General features: G+C 43.3%; 1 protein-coding gene across 1 annotated transcript in view; it reads left to right on the top strand.

Moving 5' to 3' along the window:
* The first annotated feature begins 314 nt into the window (after nucleotides 1–314).
* LOC310734945 (C-terminal-binding protein 2) overlaps nucleotides 315–10,000 on the top strand; it is a 74,696-nt gene continuing 65,010 nt past the window's right edge. The window contains exon 1 of the mRNA XM_083557436.1: nucleotides 315–769. The gene's annotated coding sequence lies outside the window, so the exon portion shown is untranslated. The remainder of the gene's footprint in view (nucleotides 770–10,000) is intronic.

The raw sequence follows: 10,000 nt of genomic DNA, 5'->3' as shown, positions 1-10,000 counted from the left end.
TTTTTTTATTTGTTGTAAAAATGTCTTTGGAAATGCAATTGTAAATATTTGTATAGAGAGAGAGCAACGTGTGTGTGTGTGTGTGTGTGTGTGTGTGTGTGTGTGTGTGTATATATATGTGTGTGTGTGTGTGTGTGTGTGTGTGTGTGTGTGTGTATATATGTGTGTGTGTGTGTGTGTGTGTGTGTGTGTGTGTGTGTGTGTGTGTGTGTGTGTGAATAGGCGGGGCTTCTCATTTTTTTGTGCCTTGTGTCATTGGTTTGGCACAAACCAAAATCCCGCCTTACAAAAAAAAGAAAAGAGGAAGAAGAGTGGGAGAGGTGGAGGAAAGAAAAAAAGGAGGAGAGAGAGAGAGAGCGAGAGAGAGAGAAAGAGAGAGAGAGAGAGAGATTTCCCTCCTACTCTGAACCTCTCCGCCAGCAACATCCCGGTTCGTGCTGTTCATTCTGACCCGGTTCAGTTCGGTTCGGGTCGAGTCGGATCAGATCAGATCGGATCGGTTTTGCGTCGTCCTTTGGGATTGTTCGATTATTCGGAATCAGATCTTTAAGTTTCTATAGTGTTTTTTCTCCTTCATCTGTTTTTTTCTTCTTTTCTTTTGATTTGGCGCAACTGTTTGTAAAAGAAAGAAAAACATCCGACACATCAGATCAGAAGGATCCCGTGAAGCGCTGCGGCTCTGATAATGAGCCTGAGGGAGGAAACAAACCGGAATCAGAATCCAGATCAAACAAAAACACGATTTCACAACAAAACGGATCACATCCAGGTAAGAGATGATACCGAACCAAGCGATTAATCGGGCCGAAACTTCTCCAGGATCCGACATGTGTTATTCTGGATGCATTATTGAGAGATATATGTGTGTGTGTGTGTGTGTGTGTGTGTGTGTGTGTGTGTGTGTGTGTGTGTGTGTGTGTGTTTTAACATTTGTATCTCTTTCGCGGGACCAGACAGTGTCTTTTTTGACACACATGGTGCTGTTGTTGTTGCACACAAAATCACATTGTTGCACTCTTTAGGCTTTTTCTTCTTTTCTCCTCCGTGGCTGTTGGTTTTCTCCTCTTTTGCGCCACGGAGGGAAAAAAAAGGAAAAGCCGAAAGAGTGCAACAATGTGATTTTGTGTGGCATCATGTGTGTCAAAAAGACACGGTCCGGTCCCGCGGTCCTCATAAACACCCTCATTCTGACGTGTGTGTGTGTGTTCACGAGTTCGCGCGCGTATTTTGTGTGTGTGTGTGTGTGTGTGTGTGTGTGTGTCTCGCATCTTCCGACATGATCGAGAATGAGCTCATTTCACTGGGCTGAGGTTCGAGCACGGAATTCCGGAGCGATTATTCGAATCGTTGGTCGATTATTACTTTGGAAGGTAAAAACAAGTTACACGTTCTGGATCATTTGAGGCTGCATCATGTGTTTTCCTTCTTTGCTTTATGTGTGTGTAAACCATTCATAACTTTATTCATAACAATTAATTTGTCAGGTTTTGTGACGTCAGAGTGAAATAGGGGCGTGGTTTATTTGATTGTTGTTGATCGATGGACAAGCTCGGAGAAGAGACATCCGATCGATTTGTTGCCTTGAAACTTGTTGCGACCACGGTCACGTTTTAGAGAAGCGTAGATCTGCGTTATACGGCCAAAATGAACATCTCATTCCCCATTTAGACCTCGTTTACTGTTTATAATAAACTCCAGTCTTTTAGGGAGATGTTTCAATAAAGTTTGTGGAGATTTTTGTGAGATTTCATTCAGACATGTGGGTGTTGGTGTAGTCAGGAGGTCTGGGGTGCAGTCAGCGTTCACAATCATGATGTTCGATAAGGTTGGAGCTCCATAGCAGGAGATCTTTCACTACAACCCATGGAAAGCAGCTCCTTATGAAGCTGGCTTTGTGAACAAATGGAACAGTTTTGGGCCTCTTAGTTGAAGTGAAGGGAAAATTTTAATGATCCAGGATCCAAAGACATTCAGTACAATTGTGTGCTTTCAACTTTAAAGGAACAATATGAGGAAGAATCACATTTGGATGAAAAGGTACCAAACGAGCAATCAGAGATCTCATGGTGAACCTAGCAGGAGGAGTCCAGTGGGAGCTTGGTTAGGTGTAATGGTAAAGTGAGCAGTTGTGTTCTGGAGGAGTTGTAGAGAAGCTAGCTGGATTTGTGGATTAGTGTAGATTTGTATCTGAGAGCTGAACATGGTGTGAACTAACTCAGCACTCAGCGTCATCCTGGTTCCAACCTGGTTTCTTTCCTTTTTTTTGTACTCATTTCTTCTTCTGGATGTGGATTTCCCTAAAAATGCACTGTGTAAAAAAAGATACAGAATGTAAATATAATTAATGAACATTTGCCTAATTCTGATTCATAATAATTCTTTATGCTAATATCAGAAATTTAAACGAGTCCAACACAAAGTCTGATGTCTGAAGATGTTGACCTGTAGGCCACGGTGGGGTTTTTTAAGGTTAATACAATTTCAAACACAACTTAACAACGTGGGGAAAAATTCCCGTCCGATTATAAACATGTGCGAGAGAAGTTCGATTGGCAGTGTTGCACGCTATCATCTCTTCCCCCTCGTCCCTGAAAGAGGCCATTGTGGATTTGAATGGATGGAGAGAAGTGGGCTGAATGGAGCAGCACAACCTTGGGACCAGGGGCTTTTGTGTGGTCAAGAGAGAAGAAGGAAGAAAGAGAGAGGAGGAAGGAGGGATGGGGGGGGGTGAAAAAGTGGGGAAGGAGGAGCGAGTGAGCAAGGAAGAAGGATAGAGTAGAAGAAATAAAGGAGTGAGAGGGAGGGCAGGAGTGTCAGAGAAACAAGGAGAGAGGGGATAGATGGGCAAAGGAGGGAGGGATGGAGAGAAAGAGAGTGAAAGAAGGAGGGGGTTCTGGCACTACAGATGTGCTCTTGCACGGACAACTGACTGTGTTTTCTCCTGCCATTGTCAAGGTTTAAGATGGTGGATGACTCAGTGCAGCAAAAGGAGACTTGTCAGAGGAATGCACAAAGAACCATGGCCAGAACCCTTTTCTCGTCTCATCTTGTCTCCTCTTCTAAATTTTTTTTCTGGTCTCCTCCCGTCTCTTCTTTTCTCATCTCATCTCATCTCACCTCTTGTCTCTTCTCACCTCGTCTCATCTCTTCTCCTATTCTTTCGTCTCTTCTCTTATCTTCTGGTCTCATCTAGTCTCTTCTTGTCTCGTCTTCTCTCATGTCCTCTCATCTGGCTTTTAAAAGAGAATGCCTGATTTATCTGTTCCTCAATAAACACCTTCCAGTCATTCCTTCTGATCCCAAATATGTGTCAGCAGGAAGCTCTCTGTGTGCAGGAGGCTGGTTAGACGTGTAGTAAGCGAGGTGAAGCGAGGCTAAGCAGGGATAAATCAGCGTGTCCTCCAAAAGACGTTAAACGTGAAAAGCACCCGAGCATGAAGATCATCTGAGCTAATTAGAGGGAGTTTTGAGAGTCGTTCTCGAGCCTACGACCTTCTCGCGTTGCGCCACTGTGCTTTTGGGATTTTCACACTGTGCAGTGTGTGTGTGTGTGTGTGTGTGTGTGTGTGTGTGTGTGTGTGTGTGTGTGTGTGTGCACTTAAATTCCGCTCCTTCAAACAGCTGCGTCTTCAGGCCTTGAGGGGGGGCAGACCTTTCGTCTCTATGACCCCCTGCTGACCTTTGCACTATTGTACCCTGTATGATCCGGCAGACTCGCCCCGCTCCAGTCTAATACATACACAGAGCATGGAGAAGCTTTTAAATGCAGACGTCCTGGTAGGCAAAATGTCCTAGAACAGTAGGAGAACATTCTTCAGAGTGGGAATCTCCGCTATACTCCGTAAAACTATCGGGACACTTGACTTTTCCACCCATATGTGGTCACTATCGGGACACTTATGTGCTTCTTCCACCCATATGTGTGTGTGTGTGTGTGTGTGTGTGTGTGTGTGTGTGTGTGTGTGTGTGTGTGTGTGTGTGTGTGTGTGTGTGTGTGTGAGAGAAAGTGTACATGTGTAAGTGTGTGTGTGTGTCTGTGTGTGTAAATAAATGTAAATGTTTTAGTTAATGAGATTGTGTGTGTGTGTGTGTGTGTGTGTGTGTGTGTGTGTGTGTGTGTGTGTGTGTGTGTGTGTGTGTGTGTGTAAGATGTAAGCAGTAGCTTATGGTTGTATTGTTGATGTGAAGGACAGCAGCAGATGTGAGTTATTTGAAGGTCACCTTCCTCTCAAGTGGATGATTTCCTAAATACGTGAAAGTGTTTCATCTTGCGAACCCGTGTGCGTCTGTGTGTGTGTGCGTCTGTGTGCGTGCGCGTCTGTGTGCGTGCGCGTCTGTGTGCATGCGCGTCCGTGTGTGTGTGCGTCCGTGTGCGTGCACGTGTACGTGTGTGCAGGTCTGAAAGGGAAAGCATGAGCACAGTCTTCTTTTTACTGAATAAAACCAGCAGATGATTGGTGAAGAATGTGAAATGATTGAAATGTGCTGATATGAACTGACCCTGTGGAAGCCACGCCCCTTTTCCTTCTTTCTCCCCTTTCAATCTCACACATTTTTTTTATTTAAATAAATATATTTAAATAAACACGCAAACAAACAAGTAAATATATCAGTTGAATAAAACGGAGAGAGAAAGCGGCGCACTCTGCTGACTGATTCATATCAATACAAATATGAGAGTTTAATTAGCACACACACACTCGCACGGTGCGTCTCTCGCTCGTTATCTCCTAATCTCTCAGTCAGGAGAGACGGGCTGGATGAAGGACATGACGAATCCCTGCTGACACGTTCACTGAAGCGAGAGAGAGACGAAGACAGATCAGCTAAGCTGGAGTTAGCTCAGTGTCAGTCATTACACAGGAAGTAATAGGAGTAGCATGTTAGCGCTCTCGTAGCATGAGTTAGCCCTGAGTGGGAGTGTGTGTGTGTGTGTGTGTGTGTGTGTGTGTGTGTGTGTGTGTGTGTGTGTGTATAATGTCCCAGTTTCTTTTCTTTTTTAAGTCCTTACACACACACACACACACACACACACACACGATTCTTTCTCACAGCAGAGAACATCAGTGACTGACACTGGATATTCCTTCCTTCTCTAAACGATAAATGAATGTGTCTCCTCAGAGAAACTTCTCAGCTTGAGCTCACGCTTGGTACAGTTTGATACAGTGTTTATGATACTTAGTCAGGATTCAGGCTCAAGTTCACAACCTTCTCAGTTCCCTCAGAGACTGGGGACGAGTAGAGGAAGTGTCCTGATTTACAACAATGCCTTTCTACACGAGTGTAGTGGAAATGATGAAGTCAGCTCAGAGAGAGAGAGAGAGAGAGAGAGAGAGAGAGAGGAGATGGTGAGTGAGATGAGAGCGACTGATTGAAAGAAAACGAGAACGAGATGGAGGAGGAGAGGAAGACTGTTATAGAGACAGAGAGAAAGATGATAGAGGCGGAGCGTTGGGAAACGATTAGAAGAAAAAATTAGCAATAGAGACAAGTAACAGAAAGAGACAGACAACAAGGGGAACAATGTTAGGGAGGAGAGAGAGAGAGAGAGAGAGAGAGAGAGAGAGAGAGAGAGAGAGAGAGAGAGAAAATGGAGAAAGAGAGGGACTGACGAAGAGAAGGAGAGAGACAGACCGACAGAAGAACTGATAGAGAGACAGAAAGAGACTGACAGAGGATTGACACACAGACAGAGACACTGATAGAGAGACAGACAGAAAAACGGACAGATAGAGAGACAGACAAAAAGAGACATTGACAGATAAATAAAGATTGATGAAGAGATGGAATGAAAAAGACAGACTGAAAGATTGAAGAGGAAAGAGGGAGTCTGACAGAGAAACTGAGAGAAGGAATGACTGACAGATAAAGAGACAGAGTGATAAAAGGAGGAATGGTGTGTCTCCAGATGTCTCGTTCGTGGCAAGAGACCGAGGGGCGTGTACTCATGTTAGAAAACAGACCCTCTGACACATACACACACATACACACACACACACACACACACACACACACACACAGGTAATGGTTTGCTAAGTGTATTTGGATGCAGCTCACAGAGATTTATTACATTATAACCTGTAGAATTTTTTTACGTTTTTGGTGTTAAGACGTATAATAACAAAATAAATTAAATAATGTAAAAGATTAATATAACAGCATATGGAAACTAAACGTGGAATGAGAAGCACATTAACAATCGTATGGTCGGGTGTCCACATACTTTTGGCTTGTGAGTGTATTACGGTCAGCAGTGGAAATTTTCCATTTCAGAGAAAACAAACATCATAATAAGGAGTAACACACGATTCATCACTGTGTGTTACTCAGTGTTAAAGGCTGTCAATGTTTACGGTACACACACACACACACACACACACACACACACACACACACACACACACACACACACACACACACACACACACACACACACACACAGTAATTACATCACCACTGCTCCCAGTACAGGTGCTGTAGCAGAGCAGCATTTAATTCACTGATTCTATTTCTCACTCACTTTCTTTTTCGATTTCACCTTCTCTCTCTCTCTCTCTCTCTCTCTCTCTCTCTCTCTCTCTCTCTCTCTCTCTCTCTCTCTCTCTCTTTTTTTTCATTTCTCCCTCTTTCTTTCTCTCTCTCTCTCTTTCTCATTTCTCTCTCTCTATCTCTCTCTCTTTCTCATTTTTCTTCCTCTTTCTCTCTCTCTCTCTCTCTCTCTCTCTCTCTCTCTCTCTCTCTCTCTCTCTTTCTCATTTCTTTCTCATTTCTTTCTCTCTCTCTCTCTCTCTCTCTCTCTCTCTCTCTCTCTCTCTCTCTCTCTCTCTCTCTCTTTTCTCTCTCTCTTTTTCTCTCTTTTTCTCTTTCTTTCTGTCTTTCACTCTCTCTTTCATTCTCTCTCTCTTTTTCCCACACACACAAACAGCAGCAGGTAAATTCACTATATTAAATAAATCCTGATGATGAGATGATTTTTGCTCCATCATGATATCAGGCTTCACCTTATTTAGGTTCCCTACATGTAGTGTGCACTTGGATGGGGTAATGAGATGAAACCTGGTTTTAGAGGATCGAGCAAGGGTGATAAAATGATGGAATGATGGTGATAGAGGAATGGAGTGATAGAGAAATAGAGTGATGGAGGAATAGACTGATGGACTTAAAAAAGGAATGGAAAGATTGAGTGATAGAGAAATGGAGTGATGGAATGATTAAGTAATGAAATGATAAAATTGAGATAGTGATGGAATAATAGAGGAATATAATGATTGAGTGATGGAATGATAGAATGATTAAGTGATGGATTGATGGTGTACTTAATGTAGGAATGGAGTGATGGAAGGATAGAATGATTGATTGATGGAGTGAAAGTTTGACGTTGGAATGGTGTGATGGAGGAATGGAGTGATGTAATGGATTGATGGAGGAATAGAGGGAAGTGATGGAGTGATGGAGTGTAGATGAGGTGTGTTGGGGATGTGTAAGGATTCGTCCTTTTAAATGCATCATGGTGTAAGTAGCATTTTTCCTTCCTCTGTGTGTGTGTGTGTGTGTGTGTGTGTGTGTGTGTGTGTGTGTGTGTGTGTGTGTGTGTGTGTCATTTCAGAAATGTTGTGTTGAGTTTATTTACACAGATCTGATTGGTTAGTGATTTTAAAGGACAAACATTTTTTGTATCTGTAGTTTGTGAGTTTGTGTACATTTCCATATAAAGAGAGATGTGTGAGCAGAGAGAGAGAGAGAGAGAGAGAGAGAGAGAGAGAGAGAGAGAAAGAAACTGACACAGAGACAGAAAGAGAGACAGATAAGAGACAAGCAGAGAGACAGATGGAGAGACAGCCAGTCAGAGAAACTGACAGAGACAGACAGAGAGAAACAGATGATGAGACAGAAGGAGAGAGAGAGAGAGACATTCAGAGAGATAGACAAAGACAGATGGAGAGACAGATGAACAGACAGACAGAAACGGAGAGAGAGAGAGACAGATTTAAATATGTAGAGCTGTGGATGAGTCAGTGGTTTCAGATTTCTGTGGTATTTAAATATCTTACTTATCAACAATCCATTAAAATAAATGAAAATCAGAAATTCAGTTATAACGAACGTAATTGCGCCGTATTATTGCAGAGGGCGTTAGTTTGCTTGTTTGTGAAGACGCTGCAGTCGCTGAATGGAGTTACTGGATTTACTGCACACCACCAGAGATACAGAGGTCCACACATCCTTCACTCAGTAGAAGAGCAGATACTGATGTTTTAAAAGATTCTGGTAAAAGCTGAAGTTCTGACTGCACTTTTTCACTCAAGTGAAAGTAAAGAAGTTTGTGCTCTGACATGTTCTTCAGTAAAAAGTAGTGATTATTACTACCTGTTTTAGTGTCACACTGTAACTGAACCTCACGTCATATTAATGTATTAATACACAAGAATTTAAAATGTTCTCTAATGAATGAATCGAGTCTGAAGATTCACCATGTAGAACACAAGCAGAGAAAAGATGATGATGATCAGGTGATCAGGAATGTCTCTGTTCTCAGTCATGTTCTCATCACTGACTCCCTCTGTCTCATCCACGTTAACCCCAGACTTCTTACTGCCTTCTGCCTGCTCACTGTGAGCTTCAGAAACTAGTCTACGTCTGTGGTGTGAGAGAGACAGGAAATGATGCACCAGTGGATTGAAAAAGACGACAGGAAACAGGTTGATGGACTGAAAACCAGAAACCAGAAAAATCTACTTAATTACAGTAACAAAGTAATTGTACTTCATTACTTTCACCGCTGATCTGAATTAGATATAAAGGCTTTACACACAACTTTACCAAAAGATTTATGGAGGAACCAGACTGAGGAACTCGTCCTGGTCCTGGTGCACGGATTCGGACTTAGCCTTATGAACCGGAGCTAAAGTTTGTGGCAGCAGGCTGAAAATATGAGGTATGATTATTATAGCTGTGACTTTGTTGGAATGGCCATGTTCTCCACAGGAACCTAGCGATCTCCACCTGATGGACTCGTCTCACTCCAAACTAGGGACAGTTTTTATCCATGCGCCGCCTAATTGTGCTCTCCGACAGACGGAGAGGACGGAGGGGGTGTTTTTGTTAAAGGGGGTGGAGTTAAGTGTTTAGTTGGCAAGGTGACTGGAGCAGGCATCACTGCCATCATCTTCATCATCATCATCAAATGGACCAGGCATGTTGTCCACTCGCTTGAAGAGTCCAAACCAGCTACAGATGTCCAGCTCGGTCGGCGAGCTCCGTGATCCCACCCCGTATCCCTCCCTCTGTCTTTCCACATTGTGGATCTGTTTTTCATTTTCTTATCTTCTCATGTTTGTCACTTCCAAGAAAAAAAAAAAAAACAGAACGGAGGTGTATATACGTAAATCCTGACAAATTCGAGAGCAGACGCCGGGCAGGAAGATGCGAGCGTGAAGCAGACAGCGTGCCATCTGCAGACGGCGGGGAGCCGAACAGAAACTCGCCATCGCATTGTTCCTGAAGAATCGCTGCCACGTTGGCAGCCATATTAACGCCCCTGAGATCACCAGGCTGATACTCGGGAATGAGAGAAGAGCTGAGAGATAAAAGAGAGAATGAGGAGAGAACATCAAGCAAATCCTGGGGTTGGATCTCATGTCACGTTGTGCAGCTGTGATGAGATTAGATAGCAACACAAACTTGTTGCCAGGTTTAAAAAAACTGAAACGATCCTGGAGACTCTTCTGCATTTCTTTATCTGCCAATGTGTTAGTTTAGTGTGAGGAGAAGTGGATCATGATGGAGCTTTGGCTTGAGGAGAAACCAAACAAGAAACTCAAAGGAGTGAAGTGTGTGACTTGTGTGAAGATGTGAGGAGGTGTGTGAAGGTGTGAGGAGGTTTGATGTGTGTGAAGGTGTGAGGAGGAGTGTGAAGGTGTGATGTGTCTAAAGATGTGTGGAGGTGTGTGAAGGTGTGAGGAGGTGTGAGGAGGACCTGAGGTGAAGTTATGAGGAG

This window comes from Silurus aristotelis (assembly GCF_946808225.1).
Source record: "Silurus aristotelis genome assembly, chromosome: 12".
NCBI classification, from domain to species: Eukaryota; Metazoa; Chordata; class Actinopteri; order Siluriformes; family Siluridae; genus Silurus; species Silurus aristotelis.
The sequence above is the reverse complement of the archived record's forward strand: the minus strand, read 5'-3'. Positions and strand labels throughout refer to the sequence as shown.